Here is a 20913-nt window from a genome sequence, read left to right on the forward strand (position 1 = left end):
ATTACCTTCAGGCCTGCAAAGCCATGACCCATATAAACCTGAAAATAAAATTCTAGAAGGCTGCAGGACGTGCAAGGCATCAAAATATAATTGATGTGTTTCGTAGTTCGTTTTCTGATGTCACGCTACATTACAGAGAGCAGGTAAGTGGCACATAAATACTCTCAGTGTACTGTTAAGCTCTGATATTTGCTACTTTGTCATTGTTTTTTAAAGGTCAGGACAGGATGTGATGAAAGAAACAACATATGACCACTGGGCTATGGGTTGTGAATCAATTTGTCAACATGGTTTCCTAAAATATGTGAAGTGATATAACGCTGGCAGTTTTCACCAATTTCCTTGCTTTCTCATTTCATCTGTGGACTCCTCGAGGGCATTTTACATAAACACTTATGATTTGCATTCAATTATGTCCTTCGATACCGTTTTAATCCTTTATATTTTCCATCGGCAAAACCCAAAATTGAAAAACAGTGTATTTGTATGTCTATCCATCTGTATGATGTTTCGTTCCACTGCAAGACAATTATCTTTGAAGAACAAATTAATTACAATAATAAATAAAGACGCATCTAAAAGAAGTAAGAAAAGTACTATTGCTGAATCTGAATTATAAAGATAGGATAGGAAGGTGATTTTTTGTAACTCAGCTCTGTTTAAAAAAACAAGCAACTATTTCATCAATAAGAAAGTGGTACTGACAGTTATTTGCTGTCAAGTCCACTTTATAGTATTTGTATTACAAAATTCCAGATGACAATTTATTAGAACATTATGTGTCAGCACAGTGGATAGCACTGCTGCCTCACAACACTTAGGTCCCAGTTACAATTCCAGATTTGAAGTGCGATCTGTGTGGAGCTTGTCTGTTCTAGCTGTGTCGTGCTCCCTGTGTTTGCGTGGGCTTCCTCCAAGTGGTCTTTCAAAAGCCCAAAGATATACTAGCAGGTTAATTGGGTTATGGGAAAACTGGCCCTTGTGTGAGTGTGTGTTTGTGTCTCTCTGCATGTGATGCACTGGCACCCCATCCAGAGTGTACTCTACCTTTCGCCTGTTGCTTTTGGGATAGGCACTGACTCCCGACTGACCCTGTATTGTAAGAAGAAATTCGGATGGATGGATTATGTGTTCATTAATTTTCTTTGTAGTAAAGGGACAAAAAACAGAATAAGGAGAAACTGAATTGAATTAAGTGAAACTTGAATTGTCATTTTAGAATAATCACTTTAGTGTTCTGTTTACATTCTATGCATAGGTTTACAATAGATTAGGTGTTAGGTTTTCAGAGGAAAAGGAAGCATTGCCTCAGACTGCATCTCAATCAGGACTGTCAGCAAATGTGTCTAGTTTCCTGTCCCTTATAAAGGTAAGAGAGAGGGGATTTGTTTTATACAAGATAGTTATGTTTCTGACAGCAGAACACACTCAGCGCTCACTGCAAATAGACACAAAAATACGGTGAGAGGCTTGGTTTCCAACTCAGAACAAAACCAGTGATAAACTATCACCTTGCTTCTTTATTGTTGTTAGCTATTGGAGAGAAGGCTGCTTTTTGTAAGAAAATAAGTCTACTGCTCATCATTCATAAGTCAGGCATCTGACAAATTCGGTACAGGAATCATAGCCATAAAAATGAGTTGTAAAACAAATGTCAATTTCAAGCTGTGTAGATAAATATTAAAATGTGATAATTTTATTGAAAGAAAAAATGTTAATCATAAGCTACATCTCTGGGTCAAGAATCTTTAAAGATTTTATTGAATGTTTTTTTTGCATGAGAAACTCCATTACAATATGTAATCTGAGCAACAAAATTCCTTTAATAATTGGAAGGAAGTGTGTTAAAGAAATGCTACACCATTAGGACAAAACAATTTGTTCCCTGAGCAGACATTCCCTGAAACTAATTTATAACATATTTTCCCATCTTGAAGTCTTCCCTTAACAAGAACGAGAATTGACAGACACATCTCTCTGCATTTTGTTTGCTCCCTGAGAGAAATAAGTAAATCTACTGTTTTTGCTTGACCTCAAATGACTTAATATTTTGGCTCTTCTAGAGGCACAGGGCCTTCCACATCACCTCTCTGATCTTTACAGTCCTCAGGTGACAAGGCTTCTCCATGAGGGAGAGGATCTAGGGAGGGAAATTACTGTAAGCTTTCTCTGCAAGCTGTCCATGGGAGTCACTTCATAATTTCATTGTTGGCGCGTCATGCTACATTAAAATTAAAAGTATTTCCCAAACTGTTGGAGAGACAAGTCTTACATGTATACAGTATAATTTAAATAATTTTCGGCTCATAGACTGAGCTTTTAAAATGACTTTAATTCAAGTTAAGCTCTATGAATCATATGTAGACTGAGTTTATTTTCCTTTCATTGCACTTCTTGATGCTGTATTGAACTTAGATAATAAAGGCATCAGGAGTTTTTTGTGAAAGAAAAGTATCTCTAGCTTTACAGTATCTCAGACAGGGACTTACTGTATAGGAACTAGAGGGATGTGCTGTGTATTTTTATGTAATTTATATTAACAAGTGAATATCTACAGTATGACAGAATGAAGACATTTCTACAATTTGGTGCCTTATATAGCAGTGCTCAGCACATGAAGTTAAAACCAGCTCTGCAGGTATAGTAGCAATAAAGAAGGGAAGCATTTGTTACATTCTTCTTTATTTTTTGTTGTTTCTGTCCTGGAGCTTCCTGACCTCAGGTATAAAGAATGTGAGTTGTCTAACAGCCTCAGTGAAGCTATTACAGAGGACAGAAGAGGCTTGGAAAATGAATGCTGCTAGGAATGGTTAACTTTTGATAGAGTTATAATGCTTAGCAGCCTTTCACGGTAAATCAGGCTAGTCCTTTCCCATGTGACTTGTTTGTGCGATAGAGTGGAATAGTGAGAGGACATCTCATGGAGACACAATGTCAAAATGTATTGAGAACTTTAAAATGAATTTAGAGGGAAAAAAATGCAATACTCCATTTCTGCACAATCATATGCATAAAACCGCAGCTGAGCCGTATAAGGTAAACTGAGTACTCTGGAATTTCATCATTTATATTTTGGTGTTCTGCTCTGAAGTTGCTTGAGGGGGGAAAAAAAAACATGGTTTGTATCATTTTTTTAATTGAAATTTCTATTTCATATGCCTGATTCACTTCCTGTTACTCTTGAGAGCATTCATTGTGATGCTGAAATGTAATTTCCTACAGTGAAGCTTAGCAGGGATTAGGTGCTACCAGAACAGCTTTGTGTGATGTAAAATACATTAAAGAAACAGTTTAAGACTCTTGTACAGCCATATGTGCAAATAAGTATGCCTTATAATGTATTATACATTTAATATTTAGATTGTTCTGTGTGATGATACATATTTATTAAATCCTTATATTGTATGTGATAATTAATGGTACCGGACAATTTTATATATCTGCATGCTTGTCTATTCCATGAGTCAGGTTTTCAGTGTAAGACACCAGCACTAGATAGAAAAAGAATGCCTGTGCTATATTGACTGCCACTCTATGAATAATTTTCCCTGTGGGCAAATTACTCACTTCATAGTAAACTAATTAATAAGATCATCAGTTTAGCCAAAAGGGAAATTGGGCCAAAATCATTACATGAAAATTATACTCACAGAAGGATCAATGAGAATATGCGACTAGTCTACATGCTGCAAAGCACCCAAACTAGTAAGAGTAAAAAATTCACAGTCGATGTCTGTACGAGCCCAGTCCATTCATCTCAAACAGAAAGCACCACTAAAATGAGTACAGTTTAAAAAAGATATGTTCTCTTATTTTGACTGTTGCATTCCAAAGTTTTAATACAGGCATCTCAAAGTGCAGATAAAACACTTGTCTCAATATACTCATACACTTAAGTATGTGAAACCTTGGTTGCCAAAAACAAAAAATGAAAAAAAAAACACAAAACACAACAATCTGAACAATTAATATCTGTTAATAATAACATTACTTTATTAACCCTTTACAATTCCTTGCATTAGGAATTATCTTTTCACATACCCAGCTTGCTCTCCATGAGACACAAAGAGAGCCTGGGGTCAGAGCACAGTGTTTACCATTGTATGGCACCCCTGGAGCAGTTGGGGTTAAGGGCCTTGCTCAGGAGCCCAATGGAGTAGGATTCCCCTGCTGGCTACAGGATTTGAACCAGCAACCTTCCAGGCACAGGCGCAGGCACAGATCCTTAACCACAGAGCCACCACTCTGCCCTGTCTGTTAAGAAAAAAAAATTGGAGTTTCTTTTTCATGCACTGCCATCATCTGCGTCTCTATTAAGCTAAAAGGGAAATTCCCCTTGCATTAAACATTAATGAATGTTTAATGCTTAAGAAAACTAATCATAAAATATCATCTTGAATGAACCCATTCTTAATATCAGAATCCCAAAAAACAATGTTTGCCATAAATACATGACAAAAAAACTAGATTGATAAAAGCAATTTCTTCTATTGTTCACACTAAGCTGTAATAAACTAGTTGCTAAAATGGTTTTGTCCAGGCCTGAAGTGTGTCCACCACTGTCCAGCTCTTCAGTTTGTTCTTTGGGCCTCACAGCGTTTCAAACACTGAAAACGTATTCAAATTATTGATTTTAGAGCTTAGTGGCATTTAATCATCATGAGATCCCATTTTTATCTCTTTGCACTAGATTTATTGCCTTTCTGTGGCCGCTGATTAAAACTAATTACATGGTGTTTTGACAAATAAAATCAAATAAAATTGTGTTAAAACATCTTGCTAAAACATCACCAGGGAAGGGGGTTGGGGGCAGCATAATGATTAAGAAACAAGTCTTACCAACGAGTACAAATACGAAAAGAAAACAGAAAAAAGGCTCCTTCATGAACCTACTATCTCCTATGTAGAGCATAATTGACAAAAATAATTGAATTTTAATTAGGTTAAAATGAATTAATAATATTTATTTATTGTCACGTTCAATCCCATAGGATTTCAATGAGCTTTAGATAGAAAGGGAAACCTTTTCCCTAAGCAGTAAAATACAGCTCCCTCCTGGGTGACACAGGGCTTTCATCGGATGAGAGAAAGATGTTATGATTCTTTTACACTTCTTCCACATGTGCAATAAACTCAGTTCGTTTGGCTAACTATACAAAAAATAAGGGCGTACAGATTAAGTGTGAAACAAATTAAAGTAGAGAAATTCATTTTCAGTACAAACACAATAAACATTGTGTGTGTTTCTTAACATCTCTTAATTCTGTAGTATATATAAATAGTGTGTTCTATTTGCAGTCTGCAGACTGTTTGATTATTATTTATTAAAAAATTACCCTCTGGAAAAGCATTTCCACTTCCTCCTAGACCAGGATTACTTAAACACAACACCACTGATTGTGCTAGATAAGGTGGAGTTTGCAATGGCATTCTCCGCTGGCATACAATTGGACAGCCTGGAACTTGCCGGGCACTGTGAGCTTGCAAATCAGAAAGATTCATGCTGCTCCCACAATTGATTCAAACTACCAGTAAGGCAGAGCTTACAGTGTGTAGAAATGGCAAACACTTTGACAGTGCAGGTGCTGGAGGAAAGCATGCCTCGACATCACTTCCCCCATGCTGGTAGAAGGGCTGCAGCATTGAACTGTTTTAACTGGAAATTGGCAATTCCAAATGTTGAGTGCATGTTAAGGAAAGAAAATGGCCAAATTAAAATAATAATAACTGGGAAGTACACATTAAGCCAACACAACTGCAATAGCTGTTTGAACTGTGTTTGTATGAATTTTATGTACAGCCAACCTGAATCAAAAATATTTGAAAAAAAAAAAGAGGCAGAAGCTAATCCATGCCAACAACTAGCTTTTGATATTTGCTCATGCGTTGATAAAAAAAAACTTTTGCAGGAAGGTTCTCATTTTAGAGCTAAAAGGATTTCAGCAGGTGGCCAATAGAGATGAAATTTGAAGCCTTTTCCCTCATGTCATCAGTGAACATTGTTCTGCTTTTAGTCCAATAAATGGAAATTCTTCTCAAAGGTGCCTAAGAGGTTGAGCTTCATTACCATCAATATGGATTTGATAGGAAAACAGACAAATCTCTTTTTCTCAAAGGCAGGCTTTTAACTCTTAAACTCTATTTGCAAGACCTTAATACACAACTACACAGGCACCAAGAAATAACCAGGGAAGAGTATTATAAGCTAATGTGTGAGAAATTAATAGCTTTAAACAAAAGAAAAATCAGTATTACCTTCTAAATGATAATGTTCTATTTAGAATGTGTTTTGCAGTAGCTCCTGTATCAGTGACAGTACCAAGAGACTCAGAATAGAATTCTCCTGGCATTTTTATACCACGGCCATTTCACTTTTATTCAATGTTCTGCCTAAATATAATTTACAGGCCTATTTCATGGTATTTCAACTGTAGCAGCAAAAAGGCCAGTATACACACCTCGCAAGCTCAGGGCTTGAGGTATTACAATAAAAATGCAGGGTAGTGTGTCACTTAACAGTTCCTAGGAGATCCCTTCATCTTGTAACTGCATGCTATAGCCAAAGTAAAGCACTAATCCTTGCAAGATCAGAGTCAAAGGTTTGACAGCATTGTGAATGGAATGGCTGCAGCTGGCTGAGGAACACAAGACCCAGACTCACATGCTAAGGGCACGCTCACACACAGACAGAAATGTGATTTCTTTAACCCTTGCGAATCAATAAAAAGATGGATCTGGGCAAACAAAATGTCAAATCGAATCAAAACAGAATCAGTATTCTCGCCCTGTCCTCCTCTCACGTTGCAGAGAGCATTAAAATGGAAATAGCACACTTCTGGGTTTGTCCAAATGAAAGAGGATAAAAACAACAAAAAAGAAAAAATGTAAATATGCACATTCACCATCTGCATGGATCCAAACACGACACTGACAATAACATCAGGACTCCCAGAGGATCTTACAAGCTGTTCTGTATTTTTGGGGGGAATTGCCCAGCGGAACATCATGATTGGCTGATTTGGTTATCTTGAGTCTCACAAAAGACAGACAGCTCTCTGAGCGTTCCCTTTGCTGGATTATGGTTCTTTTATTGATTTCCTAAATGTTTTTTTCCAACATTGGAGACAGCTGCCTAAAGTAGCAATACTATTAAAAATAACAATGATAATTTATTGTTTTTATTCATTTCTGACTTTGAATTCCCTGACTCCATTTTTGCTCTCCAACAGCTGCACACAAATACACAATGTGTATGTAAACAAAAATACATTTAGAGGGCATAAGTGACTGAACATTTGCAGTGGAGATCACGCAAAATGGAAATCAAGCTTTATTTGCTATAAAGTCATAACAGGCATACCTGTTACCCCAACGTCTGGTGCAACTACGGGAACAAATAAAGTTGGCAAGGGAAATCAAAATCTTTTTCTGAGTTAATGGTCATTTGATAAGCATCCCACATCATAAGGGATTGTATGCCTTTGCAAGTACACAATAAATACAGTAAATTATACCTCACTCAGCCAACCTTTTTTAGACTATTGGCTATTTCATCTCAGCCTGTATTGCATTTTCTTCTTGTTTTGTAAAGTAGATTTGATAACCTTTGCATTGTTTGTCAGACATGCAGATGAGCTCAGTCACACCTACTGAAAAGAAAGACAGTGCTTACACCCAAGGGAGGCACAATGAAATGTAAGATAGTTTAAATAGTTCCTGTAAAAAGTAACAAACCAAGGAGAACCAACAAAAATGCTGTAGACATGATATCAGCTCTACAGCAAAGTCCAAATGCCAAATGTACTTAAATAAACTAGATAGAATAGAGAAAGGGATCTCCAGATACTTCAGAGTAGGTGATAGGCTTTGTACTTCAAAAATGGTTTTGCATCCAAATCTCATTCTGACAAGAATTATATATTATTCTTGTATATAATAATAATATATTATATATTATTACAAAATTTTGTATTTACATCTAACAGTCCAATCACAAAATGTTAACATGGCTAACATTGGCATCACTTTCTTTTCTCAAGCCTACACATGAAATCTGTGGTAAAACTGGCATCGAAAAATATTTTTATGTGAATGGGAATTCTATGTAGTATTTTAATAATTATTAACATAGGTGTGTAAACATCTTTCCATACATGTACTTGTTTAAGCCACCACATCTCATTAAAAAATCTAATTTATTTACCTTTAAAAGCTACAGATACTGAGTGAGTTGAGTTACTTTATAAAAAACTGCACATCCACTTGTGTGCTTGCAATTAGTGTCAAAACTACTCAAAGTCTGCCCTATCTAATGCAGCTTAACACAGTTGAGCTGTGTCTTCATCATAACTTCACATTATAGGTTGGTTTCCTAGCTCCAGACAATGGGACACAACGTGTTGCAGAGACAACACAAAGTGCTACTTACAGAATGAGATTTCCTATCTTGCTCTCTCCTACATGTAAAACCCTCTCTCCTGTTCAGCTTAGACTGCTAGGTGACAGCTTTATTAGAAAACACAGCTGAAAGTAGAACAAGCATTCTCTCTCCCACACACAGCTTTTAAATATCTGACTCTTTGAAACCTCATGAAAAGGATAACATTAATAATCACAAGATCCAGAACCATTGACACCCTAATCTAACTTCAATTACACTGAACTGTCATATAAAACATTTGGGTCCCACATTTGACCTGAAAATGTATTCTGTGCAAGGAGTATATTAATTCAGTGCCAACTTCCATTGTACTTCCATTAGAAGAAAACAAGTCTGCATTATGGAACAATGGATCCTCAATACAGTACTAATATTTTAAGAGTATGACAAGATGTTTACTGGGAATACGAATTGGTTGTAAAGAAATGTAAGTAAGAAAATAAAGGAAGATATGCAAGACATAGAAAGCTATGCTTTTCATGTTCTACAAATCTAAGGTATACAGTAGGTCAATTACAATAAATGATAATTATTTGCAATCACAACACAGGGCAATAATTCCTGTGAGTAATGCAATCTGTTACAATCATTTTGTTTAGAACCTCTTTCTAATCTCCAAATACATTACTACATTCTTATTACTGTATTATGTTAAAAACCAACAGGTGGTCATACACACTGCATCGAAAGTTTCACACTTTTATATCTGTGAAAATAAACAATGTGTGAGTACATGAGGACATTATAAAGTAACTAGAATGATAAAATGAAGTAATAACTGTCATACCTGTCCTCACCAGACAATGAGCAATCACACCAGACTCAATCTCTAACAACTCCAATCCTGTCAATCAATCAGTAACCATGATAATGGGCTATGGATGGCAATCTGTACCACCTGTCAGACTATAATTACCTCCATTATTTAAGACCTACATTTGCATCCTCCAGAACTTGATCTAAGTTCCTGGTCACTCCTTTTAGCATTCTCAAATCTCCTACAGCACCTTCCATGTGTTGGCCATGCTAGTTTTCACTTTGTTATCCTGGATTACCCCTGAACTATTCCTAAGTGGGGGGGTTTGGGTTTTGACCCTGGTTTGCTGTTTCTACATTTGCTTCCATGTTTCCCATTGTTATTTTATTATTTTATTCTGATGCAGGCTACGATATTGGATTTCATTTCTGCCTATCCTTTACTGAACCTGTACTTGAATCCAGTCTCCAGCCTCAGACCACTTCACTGTTACTGTGAGTACAAAGGTCTATTTAGGTCTATTTGTCTTGTATGATTTAAACAAACTACTGAAGCAATAGATAAAAAGAATTGGATGTGAAGTAACTCAATCAGAATTAGAACAATATCTAGCCCATTTCCCAGGTCTTCAGAACATACAAGAAACAAATGAAAGGAGACTTTTTGGCCCGTTTTATTAATTTGGTGGTTTAGTAGTATAGTGAGTCTAAAATTAGATCTAGACACTTGAAATAACCCAGGTATTAATGAAGTTTGGATCTTAACAACCTGGCAGGGAAATGTATTCCAGACAACATCAACTCCCTGTGTAAAGAGGTGTTTCTTATTCTCTGTGCTAATTAAATTGTCTTTTAGTTTTCAATTGCAGCCTGTCACTGTCCTTTGCTCTAGACTATAGAGAGTTGATTCATTTAACATGTCTGTATTTGACAATTCCCTGAGATCAGGTATCATTATGGTTGCTATTCTTTACACTCTTTCTGAAGCTATAATATCAATAGTGGTATGGTGATAAAAAACAAGCAAAATATTCTAAATGAGGTCTTACAAGTATGTTGTATGGCAAAAGCAAACCTTCTCATGATTTAGAAATTTGTTTTATTTCTTCATTGCTTACTGTACATCAGATGCACTCATATAAACGCCTACTGTAGATTAATCTAATGAGTACCTTTCTGCAGTTCAGAATTACCTATTTGATCTAGTGTGTGTTTATTTCCTGTATGGATCACTTTGCTTGTGTCAGTGTTAAAATTCATTCACCAAGTAACAACCTACTCCATAGTTTTGTGTAACTTTCTAACTATCTTGCTGTTACTTATGTTTGTAACCCCACCACCTTATTTTTATATTGTCTGCAAACAATACAACAAATTGTTTGACTTACTATACCAGAATTATTTTTAACACTGCTAACAGTGATTTAAACTTAAGCTCTTAAAATGATTGTTTCTTATTTGTTAACTATTTTCAATCCAAGTGCATACTGTACATTAAAATGGATTTCTACTGATTTCAATTTGAGGTGTGCTGAGAATATGTCTATATATACAGGTTTATTCCATGCTGAAAAGAGAAGAGAGAAAAAACGTTTCGGCTGTGAAGCCTTCTTCAGGTGTTCAGGTTCTTCTTCACACCTGAAGAAGGCTTCATAGACGAAACGCTGTGTTTTCTCTCTTCTCTTTTCAGCATGGAATTAACCTATTACTCGTTCCTTTGCAGACTACGCATGCTGACGCAGCTACCCACCTGAAATATATATATCAGCTATTAATATTAATGGTGTTGGTAAAAAAAATTGAATTTGATGAAGACCAATGGAATATTATATTTACCTAGGACATTGATAGACAACTCGGTGTAGACCTGCAGTGATCCCATTCCCATGTATCCAAAATAACAGCATGAGAGACTTAGAATTCCATTTTAAGGTTCAGAAGAAACTAATGGCCATATTCTCAATTTTCTTCTGGCTATCTGCTTGCAAACATCACAAAATCGGTCTTCCTCATCGTCATATGATGAATGAAGACAGACACTGAAACATTCACCATTCACGTTTTGCAAGATAAAAACTTCACTCATGAAGAAGGATTACAAAACAACAAGTCTTAGATTTTTATGTCTAAGAAAACATTTTATGGTTTCCAGCTCCTTATTAAAAACCATTATCCAATTTACCTTGTATAAATTTGCTGGAGAGAGTGCATATTAATGTGGTAGATTGCTTTAGAAATGCTATAGAAATGTAAATGTAAAAAAAAAGTAAATTACATTGTTTCATTTTTTCATCTTTTACAATAAACACTCTAAAACTGACTGAATAAATATTGAAATGGATTACTTTAATTCTTGAAACATTCAGACTTGACAAAGGATAACTGGAGGACATTATAGATACTCAGTTAAGTCTGTACACAACATTTTCATTTCTTTAAATAAATTGTGCCATCAGAAAATTCAAAAGTATAGATAACCGCATGTACAGTACAAACAAGCACTGCAAAAAATTGCAGATTTCTACTGAAGGTTCACTTTAATCTGCTGCAATCCAATCACTTAGTGGGCAGCCTAATGTGCTAAAGATATGCATGTGAAATCTTGGATGGTGCTGCTACTTGATTGAGGTCTGGAGGTCTTTGGGAAGATAGAAACATGCTTGATGAGCCATTCTCATCTGCTCCAGAACAGGGCCATGTCATCAGGACACGGGTATTAGCCAGAGCATGGGATGTAATCAAAATTAATAAATTCTAGATTTTTTTATATATCAAAATTAATTATATTGGCAGATCACCTTTCGCACACACCACTGCCTTTTAAGCTTCAGACTCTGAAAACGAAATCATCGTAAATGTATTTGATTAACAATTTCATTCGTATTTGCAGAAGCATAACATGTCAACAACAAGTCAAGAGAGGGTGATTTGAAGTACTGTATATTGGGTGGGGGTGAAAGTTTGGTGCATTTTGCCTGGTTTCTGAATTTGCTGTAAAATTCCCTGTAATACATTAAGTCTCAGCATTTTATAATCTGAGTATCAGAATTTATCACCACATACATAACAGACCATGCAACGTTTAATTTTTTTGGGGGGGGAGTTGTGCAGTATATCCCAAATGTTAAGTTCTCTTTCACATTTCTTTTGCAGTCAATACATGTGAACACTGTCTTTCCCTTGTAAAAATAGCAATCACCAGAAACCCTTTGGATTTATGTTTTGAATAATTATTTTGAATTTAAACTTCTTATGAATTCATTTAAAGAAATGTATTTCAACTGAAATGATAAGAAATCTATTTTCTTATTAATCATTCCTGTGACTGTGCAAATTAAATGTTGCTAGAAGCACTCATACAGTATGATCAAATTGTTTGCACGCCTTGCATGTCAATAGTTTCAAACGCCCAAAACATCTGAACATTAAAGATAAAATTAAAGAATTATATAGAATTGTAACTTTTATACAGAATTGAACTAATTCTGCTTTTTCAAATGTAACATTACAAAGAAAATTAAACTTATCTTTAAAAAATGACTTTTGTTTGTCCAATTTTAGATGTCTAACAATGATTTCAATATTTTCATACAAAGCCTTAGCAGTTGTGTGCCTAGCCATGGTAAACAAGATTTCTTCAATTCAAGTACAGCACCTCATCTCTCCGATTTCCTTTCATGTAAGAATAAAGTCAAGCTGGGTTATGCAGAAGAGGATCAAAGTGTATTTATGCACAGTGCTGCAGTGAGAGGTAGGGCTCTTTACCCTAATATGAACAGTGTTCTCACTCAATGTTGGCTACAGCTAATCTCCTTGTAATGGTATAATAATATAATGATTCTTTGGCACAATGAAGCTTTAATTTGCTGTTTATTAAATTTCCTCTCGCATTTCACATCAGCTCTCTGACACAGCTTTTATTATTCAACCTGATCATCCTTTGAAACATACTGAGGTAAAGACCTACCTGTAGACAAAAATGAAAGAAAAATATCTATAGAAAAGTACTGTATCCATAGGGAAGGAGGAGCAATGAAAGTTTTATAAAGGAAAAAAAAAAAGAGTCTTTTGTTGTTATTGTAAGAGCAGCCATATAAACCACGCAACCCTAACAGCGAAATATCAATTTTCTAAATTCCAAACGGTGGAAAATGGAATGCAAGGTCATGGTGGCGCAGTGGTTACCATAGCTGCCATATAACACTGGAGAACTACTGTAGGTTCTTATCCTGGGGATCTACAATATCTACATGGAGTTTATATGTTTCTCACCTTGTTCACATGGTTTTCCTCCGGGTGCTTTGGTTTTCTCCTATTGTTCATAGATATACAGGTAAGTTAATTGCCTTCTGGGATGAGTGTCTGTGTTTCTGTGTCTGTGTTTGTGCTTTTGTGTGCCCTGCAATGCAGTGGCGAATCATCCTGGGTGTATCCTGCCTTACTCTGGCTCTCCCATGACTGTGTATTGGATACAGCGGTTAGAAAGTGGAGGACTGGAAAAATGAATGCTCCAAAATGCAGTAAGCAGCTAGTCAAACTCTGTTAGCTTCAAACTGTGAATACACAAATACTAATATTAATATCCAAAACACTATAATCTAGCCTAGTCATGGTGGTTAAAATATGTGAAGTGGAATCTTCTTCACTGACGATTACTTAGCACATGAACAGACATGAATTACTGTAGCATGTGAATTTATTGGTCTAATGAATTAGTATAATTAAGGAAATGTATTTTACCAGGCAAGTCAGTTCCTCCTTGACTTACAAGTAAGATTATTGCCAAGCAGCAGGTCTTTAACATTAAACAGTGACTTCTGAAGTAAAGAAAATGTGTTCTTTTGATATGGAGTTAACATTAAATGATATTTTCATTAAATTCTCATATACAGTATCTTGGTATAGCTTCCACTATTCCCCACGATTTGAACAGTGACTTACTGAAATTTGTCACTAAGTATCAATTTCCTCCCAATTCCTCCCAATATGTGTTCTTAATAAAATATAAAGTAGGTTGTCTTGACAATTGATACACATATCCTTTTACTCACAATCTTCAAGTTTAATTTAGACAAGGATATGGCAGTGTGACAGAGAAACTCAAATTTAGAAGGCAGATTAAAAACCAACGAACAAAAAAGAAATGACTTTCAAATACGGGTTGTTGATAGTCTTGACAGACATGCATGTTCAGGTCATGGGCACCTATTGGCCCATTTAAATGGAACGGCATTCGTTAATAATTTCTCAATCAGTGGAAGATAATGGTGACTGATGAACACTAGTAAATGGGGAAGGACACAGGGAGCACTACAAACATAATTAATCATGATGAAGCATAGGCAACTGAAAAAAGTGGTGAGAATAAATCATTGTAAAGGTCTGCAAAGGTTAAATCAAAATAATATCAAAGCACCAAAACAAATGTATGCAATAAATTCTTTTTTACTATATTGGTTTGATTTTCCATGCAGCATACAGATGAAAAAAAATAGCATTTTCTTATAATTTAAAAGTATCAAGGGAACCTATGAAATGTTTTGTTAAGAATACACTACTGACAAAAATAAAAATAAATGGGGAAAGTGTTTTCCCTTCAAACTTTCTTATGCATTCAGAATCACTTAATGCCACATACTTAGGTGTATTTAAATTGCATCTGCTTTAATTTTACGGAATTATGACAGTTTCACTGAAGTAGCTCAAGTGCTGTAACCTTATTCTAGAATGAATAAAGTCAAACTTCCATGTTGTAATTTTGTAAAGTGTAAAGCTGAAAGGACTCGGATTTGTCAAACCAAATTAATATGCAGAATAACATAAGATGATAATGTAAGAATGTAACACAAAAGTGCTGTTTCAGCTGAGTGAAAAGGCTTTTGACATGATATCTAACATCAACCCTTGGAGGCTGCCAAAGATTTAACAGAACTAACTACAGTAGAATTAAATTGTTGGGTTGCCTTCTTTAAACAGTTCACCACTCTCAACTACAGTAGTTATCTGAGAACAATAATATTAATTACAATGCATATACTTTTCAAACTTTAAATACAACATTAAAATGTGAATGCCATCATGAAAAATATATGAATACAGTATATGAAAAATATATCCCCTTTACCTCATTATTGTGGCAAACAGGACATAACACAAATTTAACTTTTTCAAACTCAGCAAATTAACTTAGACCACTTAAGGCTATACAATGAAATGTTGACCACTTCAAGCTACTGTACTTTATATGATGAAATGTTATCACAAGGAAAAATAAGAGGTCCTTTAAGAATTGAACATACTGTTTCTTAACAAAAATTGAAAATAAACTTGTAGAACAAATGGTTTAAGTCATCTTTATGGGATCTTTCAACAATGAAGTGGGCAAGACCGCCATTTCATTCTTATTTTTCATGGGGAAGACCTTATCAACCCATATATGGCTAAAATATCAATATTAAATGTATCCTGCCCTATGGGTCATAAGGTATGTGCTTTATTAAAGCCTGACTTAAATTTAATTTAAGATGACAGTTGGTTACAATTTTAAAACTTCCAGAGTGATTCTGTAGACTTTTAAAGTTTGCTTTTTAAGCTGATTAGAAGCGTAAAATTGAATTCATAATTTTAGCATGGACTACCACTATCTTAGTCACAAAAAGATCTCATCTCAGCAAGAGTCTGTGATCGCCTTACTGTCAAAGAAAGAACCTATATATATACTGCATATTAATTAAAATAAATGATGAAATAGCTGGAAAAAATAATTGTGTTGATACAGTTCTTAAGCAATTATTATTTAGGAATTTGGCTATCATGTTGAAGAATCTGAATACATTACAGAGAATTGGGTTTGAAAATGATAGATTGGTACATTGATGGATACAACAGAATTCATCAGTCGTAATGAAAGAAATCAGACAAATGGTTAGGATGAAAGACGACTGGTCTACACTAACATGGCTTGGTTGGGCCTAAGGCCAAACGGGTGAAGTTGCCTGCCCTCTCAAGCCTACTCGCTTCATCAAAAGCACGGTGTGAGACCTGCATTTATCAGCTCAAAGTCCAGGACCTTGAGAGCCGAGGACTCCCCTGCTGCAGAAAAGACACAGCCGCCAATAAACCTGCATGCAGTTAAAAAGGAGCTCCTGCCAAGAGCCTGGCAGTCTTCCATGACCTTCCTGTTCTGCAAAATAGCCTCGCTCCCAGCCTGCTGAGTGTCCCCTGTTGCTTTTTGTTTGATCTGTCAAGTTGCACCCTCAGACAAAAAATACACATCAGACCAAATGGGTAGTGGCTGCTCTTTCGGTGAGTTACACTTCTGCTCCCTGTGCGCCAAAGGCTACTGAATTGCAGGACCTCCATTCCTAAAGAACGCCACACACAGGACTTCAGATGACGTTGACAATAAATAGTGGTTAAGAGAGAAAACTGAGGAGCACTGGTCTTAATAGTGTGCTGTCAGTCCAATAGTTTTATACCTTTTATGTTCTACCTTTAATTAAAGAGATCACTGGTGCTTAACATTTGTCATTTACTTATGTAGAGTAAAACAAGATGTTGCCTGAAAAAAAGACTTTATGAGTCACTTAGAGTTTAAGTACTGTAGTTCATTTTCATTAAGTTGCAAAAGTCATTAAATAAAAAAATTGAAGGTTCTTTTGTGCTGTTTTGATTTTATTTGAAATATTTATAATCGATGCACATACTGTACAGTACACAAAAACACATAGCACATAATTTTTCAACATGAAATTCACTGTGAACAAGCAAGCTTCATAGTTGCATAAACTTCAAGGGTCACTCTGTATGAAAGTATTTTGGCAGGGAAACTGATTTGTCTAACAGTTCTTTAAGCTACCAATTCAATCAGTGATGATGTAACACGATATTCACTCTAACCTATCTTGTGCTGTTTAACTTTGTTAAATACACTATCTCACAGTAATATTTCACCTCCCGAGCACCACTTGGTGCATCTGTTCTCAAACTTCATACTTATTTTACTTTTAATTGATCCTTATTGCAACATAGTATATACTTGTAAAACACAATAAAAATGATCTGATTTCTTTTTATTTGTATTGAATTTATACTGCATGCTATGTTTAAGGTTTGGAGTAAGAGCTTTTTTGGTGAAATTGATTTAATCTGAGAAAGCCTGAAATAAAAAAGGGCAATGCATAAAAAAGTTAGACAAGATTTGTCAATTTCTTACTCGGTGGCAACAAAATTAGTTACTTAAAAAATAAGGCATCCAGATATTAGCCACTGAAAATGGATGACTGCATTTCATTTTAATTATGGGCAGTAAACCAAAAAGTAGTCCCTTAGCTTGCTATTATATGCAATTACATCATATAATCTTTCTCTGTTGTCACATTGCTGATTCTGTATTTCTTAAGAAGGTAATAAAAACAGGAGTTGGTGTAATATATTGAGGCAGATATTGAAAAGAAACAGCATGTTTACCATGAAGTGCTTACAAAATATACAAATGTCATACACAGGGACCTTGTGTTCAGTAATTGGCAATTACAAATTTCTGTCTAAAAGAGAAATTTAACAGGCTATATTGATTAACAGTTTCGTCCAAAACATGCCCCCCATCTATGACATCTTCTACAAAATATCTCTTTAAAATAGAAAATAAGCCAACTGAACCAAAAACAATTGCCTGAAATCATGGGGATGCAAAAATAGGAAAATGGATTGTTAATTTCTATTTCATACTTTACCAAGCCTACATATCATGGTGGATAGTGGCAAATCTCAAAGAAAGTTAAGAAAAGATAAAAAAAAAACAGAAAATGTAAATGAAGTTAAACAATGACTGAGGAAAGGGCATCTTGTTCTGGAAAATGACAGCAGCACCCAATCACTTACTGTTATCTGTTCATACACTATTGAACAGCCTTCGTCTTCTAATGATTGTGAGAAAAGACTTCACATACAGTACATTCATTGCGGAGCCATGGTCTGTCTTAAAAGAAATGTTATAGGAACTGCTCTCAACATAATTAGTAATATGAAATACGAAGCCACTTATGTAAGTGTTCATAAAATTAATTATGCAATTGGAAAAAAAAGGTAGACAGGAAATACTTGTGTATGAAAATGAAAGGATTTAACACACATTCTGTAAGAAAGCGATTAATGGTCCTCAAGCTGTTTTATCAGTGTTCAAGTGTGATGTATTAATGAACGACATGTTTGCATTCCAAGTGTGAGATAATGTTCCCTACAGATCTTTAAGTGCAGCTGCCATTCACTTGGGATCTGAAAGGTGAGCAACTGTTCTGTAAAAAGATTTTTATTCTGAGGGGAAAAGACAACATCTTTTAATTGGCCCACTGACTTCTGAACGAAGCTTTGTGGAAAAGCTAAAACAAAGCATGGAGGGTTGCAAAATGACCTGTGACATGTATTATTCCTTCAAAGCAGATAAAGTAACTTCACTTAATCTGGACGGGACTAGAAAGTGTCTCTCTAATGGGCAAAGCGAGAGGCTGTCACGGTGTGTGGTGTCTAATTTTGACCAGAACCGCATGAAATCACTTGGCTGCCATCTGTTTAGCCTGTCAACCTGCTGAGGTGGTCTCACAGGGGATGGGGGAAGAGGGAACATAGGTGGTCTACTAGCGTGCTTGTCAAATGAGTGAGGGGGGATGCCAGAGGGAGGCAAGAGGGTGTTCAATTGAACAGAAGCAGCATCTGTCTTTTCAAAAGAGACGGCTTCTTTACCTCCTGCTGTGTATTAAGTGTTGTTCCCTCTCTCTCCCAAGCCAGGCCAACTGTTGCCATACTGGTATACCTTATAAAATGAGCTTCTTCTTCCACTGGAGTCAGGAGGGCTTTTATTATATGTTCATTTACTCCTAAGGGAAATAAAATGATCTGTTATTATAGGTAAAAATCCAGAAAGCAGTTTGTATTCTGCTTCTAAAAACTACTGTTCTAGCTTTTATCGTCCGTTCTGAAACATTCTTATTACCTACGGGGAGCTTTGTAAAATGTTAAGTTTCTTACTCAGCTTGTCAGAGTACCTACAGTACCAGAGGGAATGCTTGTATTGATCTAGTGTTTTGAAAAAAACATGACAAAGTAAGGAAATATATTATTTATTGTAATATATTACAAATGTATTGTAATAATATATTGTTTATAGTACTTTTGGGACAGGTACAAAACAAGGTAGACAATTTCAGGAAGCAATGGGACAGGTTTAAGATGCGTGGCATTAGATAAGATAGATATAGAATCAGTAAACAATGGGTGGCAGTTTTCCAAAATACTACTCTTGAAACAAGGAAAATATGAATCCCAAAAGTTTACAAAGTTGTGGCCCAAATAATAAACCAAATAAGAAAAATACAAAGTAAGATGTTCATAGAATAGTTAGGTAAATAAAAGGAGCATAATAAGTTGTTAGAACAAAAAACAAAATGTAGACAAACATTGCAATTGAGACTATCGATAAAAAAAGAAATGGAAATAACTATAAAATTCAGGTGTGAAACAAGGAAGAAATAACTGAACTGTAAGAGGCAGAAGTATAGTCATTTCTAGAATTACATAAAAATGTCCAGGTCTTGATGGTATTCTACAAATTGTGCTTAAGGAAAACAAGTTTACACTTTTATTACTGGTAATTACAGTAATAAATCTAGACACTTCCAACAGTCACTCAAGACAAAGGTAATTCTTTCACTTTGACTGAAAATTTGCTAATGGAACACATACAGTATTCACAAAAAGGGTGAGAAAACCAAACCAAGTAATTATAGACACATCTTACTTTTACTACATAGGAGATCATAAAGATACAAAACTTAAGCAATGGTTATCTGTATGGCAATACATGACATAGTCAGGTCTTATTTAACTTTTTCTTTTTTTTTGCTTTAACTTAATTAAATACATTCAGAACACGTTTTGTAGCAGTAAATGAAACAGACTGCATGAAAAGGTATTTTAGATTTTCATCATACTTTTGATTTTTTTGAGAATTGGCTAATAGAATTATTAAAAGATCAGTTTCTGTTTAAAATATTTCATTGCTTAGATGTTTATCACAGGAGATATCACATAGAGATTAATATCACATAGAGATCTAAAACAACACTGAGTCTAAAAAGGTTGCTTTTATTACTACGAAATGCATTAGTATGTTCAAGAGCTGAGTTGCATCTTTAAGATCTAAGTCAGAAGAAGAAAAGTAAAGAACATGTGCCCATAAATATCTGAGGTGGCAATTCCTGACGAGATGGTACTGAGAACTTAATATTGGTTTTCTCAGAAAAAAAGAAAATAGCAAAAATTGCTTAGTTGGCTGGTTTTAAAAAGTGTCCAGGACAGAGATGTAGCCCCAGATTCCTGGCTAATTCAATGTGCTATTGCAGAAAAAACAGCTGGAAAACACATAAACATGAGTGCAAAATCTTTGTTGATGAAATAAAATGAGACAAAAAAAATATTCAGTTCTTCAAATGAAAACACAGAGCCATCATGAAGAGTGCAATTAAAAAGAAAATCATATTATTTACTTTAATGGAGTTAATGTTTGCCCCTGTTTTACTCATTCAGTTTTGTAAAATTGACCATTGCCAGTTGTTACATTATTACATTATTTTAAATATTATTTTTCATTCCATTCTCACAGAGGGAAAGAAGAAAGTAATATACTGACTGTTAGTGCAGTCTGTGCAAACGAGGTGCGT

General features: G+C 35.2%; 2 long non-coding RNA genes across 2 annotated transcripts in view; one reads left to right on the forward strand and one right to left on the reverse strand.

The window, feature by feature from the left end:
• The window catches only part of LOC138238442 (uncharacterized), an 86290-nt gene extending 76599 nt beyond the window's left edge, over positions 1 to 9691 (forward strand). The window contains exon 3 of the long non-coding RNA XR_011189488.1: positions 9604 to 9691. This is a non-coding gene — a long non-coding RNA (uncharacterized lncRNA). The remainder of the gene's footprint in view (positions 1 to 9603) is intronic.
• Positions 1 to 20913, reverse strand: part of LOC138238441 (uncharacterized) — a 102026-nt gene that overhangs the window by 29784 nt on the left and 51329 nt on the right. The gene's annotated exons all lie outside the window — the stretch shown is intronic.

This window comes from Lepisosteus oculatus, chromosome 4 (genome assembly GCF_040954835.1).
Source record: "Lepisosteus oculatus isolate fLepOcu1 chromosome 4, fLepOcu1.hap2, whole genome shotgun sequence".
Classification (NCBI taxonomy): Eukaryota; Metazoa; Chordata; class Actinopteri; order Semionotiformes; family Lepisosteidae; genus Lepisosteus; species Lepisosteus oculatus.